This window comes from Montipora foliosa, chromosome 6 (genome assembly GCF_036669935.1).
Source record: "Montipora foliosa isolate CH-2021 chromosome 6, ASM3666993v2, whole genome shotgun sequence".
Classification (NCBI taxonomy): Eukaryota; Metazoa; Cnidaria; class Anthozoa; order Scleractinia; family Acroporidae; genus Montipora; species Montipora foliosa.
Genome location: NC_090874.1, coordinates 53,909,597 through 53,914,596, shown reverse-complemented (window position 1 = coordinate 53,914,596; position 5,000 = coordinate 53,909,597). Strand labels below are relative to the sequence as shown.

The following is a 5,000-nucleotide window of genomic DNA, read 5'->3' as shown; positions in this document are numbered from 1 at the left end:
TGTGCCTTGCAGTAAGAACAAAAAAAGTGTTTAACAATATTCCCTTTCGCTTGGCTCACAAGCTCGAAAAGTTTCTTGACTTCTTTCTTGCAGTTGTTGGGTCTGGGGCAGTGATCGAGCTTCAATCACTGCAAGCAAGTCACGAAATGCTTCTTGTGAAAGTTCATGTTTCATCACAAACGACAATATCAAAACAATGCTCGAAGTGGTTGTTATAGGCGCACCAGAAAATAGCACATCGATCATCCTCTCTTTCACACTACTTTGCAAGAGCTTCAGAGTCTGATCCACCAGTGCTCTCGACATCACTCAAAATGTCTGAAGAAGTACCCTCCTTGATAAAACGTGCATACATACTTTTGCGTTCAGTGAACTGTAATAGCTCGTCGTCACTCGCACTGTCGCATTATAAACTCTCAGCTGTAAACCTTCCACAATCTGTGCTAAGAACTTCGTCCTCGTTGGGGCAGAATTGTTCATCGCTGTTACTGCAAGGTAAAGGTAAACTGGATGCTGTCACTGTCACATCGTAGTCGATCGAGACATGATCATCTTCGAACTCAAAATCGTGATCACGTCTGTAGCCATGCAGAGAAACGGTTTGCGATCGGTGGATACTGCGGGGACACGTTTTGTCTTCTTGCTGCTGGAAACTTACACGGGTTTGAATGCCGCATGTATCCTTTGTGGCATACGTCCTATTTTCCTTCTCTGCGCCATTTTTGTTGTTTGCATGTGACTTCGACCGTGTGTGCCTGGGAGCCAGAGGAAAGATCAGTGCGTACGCATCTACTTGTGGTCACGTGGTGGCTTTTAACTAATCACAACGTGAGAGAAAAGAACGGGTAACTACTTGGTGTATACTTGGTGTAGGCACTCATATAGTGGTCCGGTGTAGTCACTCATATAGTGGTCCCACGCGGCGTACTTAACTATGTTTAATCATCCCTAGCCGTACCTAACCATCCCTAGCCGTACTTAAGCATCCTTAAGCGTACTTAAGCATCCCTCTTCATCCCTAGTCGTACTTGAGCATCATTAATAATCCCTAGCCGTACCTAGGCGTCCCTAACCGTACTTAAGCATCCTTTATCATCCCTAGCCGTACTTAAGCATCCGTAAGCGTACTTCAGCATCCTTCTTCATCCCTAACCGTACTTAAGCATCCTTTATCATCCCTAGCCGTACTTACGCATCCGTAAGCGTACTTCAGCATCCTTCTTCATCCCTAACCGTACTTAAGCATCCTTTAACATCCCTAGCCGTACTTAAGCATCCCTAACCGTACTTAAGCATCCTTAATCATCCCTAGCCGTACTTAAGCATCCCTAAGAGTACTTAAGCATCCCTCCTCATCCCTAGCCGTACTTGAGCATCCTTAATCATCCCTAGCCGTACCTAGGCATCCCTAACCGTACTTAAGCATCCTTAATCATCCCTAGCCCTACTTAAGCATCCGTAAGCGTACTTCAGCATCCTTCTTCATCCCTAACCGTACTTAAGCATCCTTTATCATCCCTAGCCGTACTTAAGCATCCCTAACCGTACTTAAGCATCCTTAATCATCCCTAGCCGTACTTAAGCATCCCTAAGAGTACTTAAGCATCCCTCCTCATCCCTAGCCGTACTTGAGCATCCTTAATCATCCCTAGCCGTACCTAGGCATCCCTAACCGTACTTAAGCATCCTTAATCATCCCTAGCCGTACTTAAGCACCCGTAAGCGTACTTCAGCATCCTTCTTCATCCCTAACCGTACTTAAGCATCCTTTATCATCCCTAGCCGTACTTACGCATCCGTAAGCGTACTTCAGCATCCTTCTTCATCCCTAACCGTACTTAAGCATCCTTTATCATCCCTAGCCGTACTTAAGCATCCCTAACCGTACTTAAGCATCCTTAATCATCCCTAGCCGTACTTAAGCATCCCTAAGCGTACTTAAGCATCCCTCCTCATCCCTAGCCGTACTTGAGCATCCTTAATCATCCCTAGCCGTACCTAGGCATCCCTAACCGTACTTAAGCATCCTTAATCATCCCTAGCCGTACTTAAGCATCCGTAAGCGTACTTAAGCATCCCTCTTCATCCCTAGTCGTATTTGAGCATCCTTAATCATCCCTAGCCGTACCTAGGTATCCCTAACCGTACTTAAGCATCCTTAATCATCCCTAGCCGTACTTAAGCATCCGTAAGCGTACTTAAGCATCCCTCTTCATCCCTAGTCGCATTTGAGCATCCTTAATCATCCCTAGCCGTACCTAGGCATCCCTAACCGTACTTAAGCATCCCTTATCATCCCTAGCCGTACTTTAGCATCCTTTATCATCCCTAGCCGTACTTACGCATCCGTAAGCGTACTTAAGCATCCTTCTTCATCCCTAACCGTACTTAAGCATCCTTTATCATCCCTAGCCGTACTTAAGCATCCCTAACCGTACTTAAGCATCCTTAATCATCCCTAGCCGTACTTAAGCATCCCTAAGCGTACTTAAGCATACCTCCTCATCCCTAGCCGTACTTGAGCATCCTTAATCATCCCTAGCCGTACTTAAGCATCCCTAAGCGTACTTAAGCATCCTTCTTCATCCCTAACCGTACTTAAGAATCCTTTATCATACCTAGCCGTACTTAAGCATCCTTTATCATCCCTAGCCGTACTTACGCATTCGTAAGCGTACTTAAGCATCCTTCTTCATCCCTAACCGTACTTAAGCATCCTTTATCATCCCTAGCCGTACCTAAGCATCCGTAACCGTACTTAAGCATCCTTTATCATCCCTAGCCGTACTTAAGCATCCGTAACCGTACTTAAGCATCCTTAATTATCCCTAGTTGTGCTTAAGCATCCCTAACCGTACTTAAGCATCCTTAATCATCCCTAGCTGTACTTAAGCATACCTAAGCGTACTTAAGCATCCTTCTTCATCCTTAGCCGTACTTAAGCATCCTTTATCATCCCTAGCCGTACTTAAGCATACCTAAGCGTACTTAAGCATCCTTCTTCATCCCTAACGGTACTTAAGAATCCTTTATCATCCCTAGCCGTACTTAAGCATCCTTTATCATCCCTAGCCGTACTTACGCATCCGTAAGCGTACTTAAGCATCCTTCTTCATCCCTAACCGTACTTAAGCATCCTTTATCATCCCTAGCCGTACTTAAGCATCTCTAACCGTACTTAAGCATCCTTAAATATCCCTAGTTGTGCTTAAGCATCCCTAACCGTACTTAAGCATCCTTAATCATCCCTAGCCATACTTAAGCATCCCTAAGCGTACTTAAGCATCCTTCTTCATCCTTAGCCGTACTTAAGCATCCGTAAGCGTACTTCAGCATCCTTCTTCATCCCTAACCGTACTTAAGCATCCTTTATCATCCCTAGCCGTACTTACGCATCCGTAAGCGTACTTTAGCATCCTTCTTCATCCCTAACCGTACTTAAGCATCCTTTATCATCCCTAGCCGTACTTAAGCATCCTTAAGCGTACTTAAGCATCCCTCCTCATCCCTAGCCGTACTTGAGCATCCTTAATCATCCCTAGCCGTACCTAGGCATCCCTAACCGTACTTAAGCATCCTTAATCATCCCTAGCCGTACTTAAGCATCCGTAAGCGTACTTAAGCATCCCTCTTCATCCCTAGTCGTATTTGAGCATCCTTAATCATCCCTAGCCGTACTTAGGCATCCCTAACCGTACTTAAGCATCCTTAATCATCCCTAGCCGTACTTAAGCATCCGTAAGCGTACTTAAGCATCCCTCTTCATCCCTAGTCGTATTTGAGCATCCTTAATCATCCGTAGCCGTACCTAGGCATCCCTAACCGTACTTAAGCATCCTTTATCATCCCTAGCCGTACTTAAGCATCCGTAAGCGTACTTCAGCATCCTTCTTCATCCCTAACCGTACTTAAGCATCCTTTATCATCCCTAGCCGTATTTTAGCATCCTTTATCATCCCTAGCCGTACTTACGCATCCGTAAGCGTACTTAAGCATCCTTCTTCATCCCTAACCGTACTTAAGCATCCTTTATCATCCCTAGCCGTACTTGAGCATCCTTAATCATCCCTAGCCGTACCTAGGCATCCCTAACCATACTTAAGCATCCTTACTCATCCCTAACCGTACTTAAGCATCCCTAAGCGTACTTAAGCATCCTTCTTCATCCCTAACCGTACTTAAGAATCCTTTATCATCCCTAGCCGTACTTAAGCATCCTTTATCATCCCTAGCCGTACCTAAGCATCCGTAACCGTACTTAAGCATCCTTTATCATCCCTAGCCGTACTTAAGCATCCGTAACCGTACTTAAGCATCCTTAATCATCCCTAGTTGTGCTTAAGCATCCCTAACCGTACTTAAGCATCCTTAATCATCCCTAGCCGTACTTAAGCATACCTAAGCGTACTTAAGCATCCTTCTTCATCCTTAGCCGTACTTAAGCATCCTTTATCATCCCTAGCCGTACTTACGCATCCGTAAGGGTACTTAAGCATCCTTCTTCATCCCTAACCGTACTTAAGCATCCTTTATCATCTCTAGCCGTACTTAAGCATCCCTAACCGTACTTAAGCATCCTTAATCATCCCTAGCCGTAGGTAAGCATCCCTAAGCGTACTTAAGCATCCTTCCTCATCCCTAGCCGTACTTGAGCATCCTTAATCATCCCTAGCCGTACCTAGGCATCCTTAACCGTACTTAAGCATCCTTAATCATCCCTAGCCGTACTTAAGCATCCCTAAGCGTACTTAAGCATCCTTCTTCATCCCTAGCCGTACTTGAGCATCCTTAATCATCCCTAGCCATACCTAAGCATCCCTAACTGTACTTAAGCATCCTTAATCATCCCTAGCCGTACTTAAGCATCCCTAAGCGTACCAAAGTATCCTTCTTCATCCCTAGCCGTACTTGAGCATCCTTAATTATCCTTTGCTGTACTTAAGCATCCCTAACCGTACTTAAGCATCCTTAATCATCCCTAGCCGTACTTAAGCATACCT

At 45.0% G+C, this 5,000-nt stretch overlaps 1 protein-coding gene across 2 annotated transcripts in view; it reads right to left on the bottom strand.

Annotated features, from left to right (window-relative positions):
* Positions 1-719, bottom strand: part of LOC138007742 (TNF receptor-associated factor 2-like) — a 23,928-nt gene extending 23,209 nt beyond the window's left edge. For both annotated transcript variants that reach the window (XM_068854805.1, XM_068854806.1), the window contains exon 1: positions 1-719. This exon is cut by the window's left edge and continues 129 nt beyond it. The gene's annotated coding sequence lies outside the window, so the exon portion shown is untranslated.
* Positions 720-5,000: the final 4,281 nt, after the last annotated feature.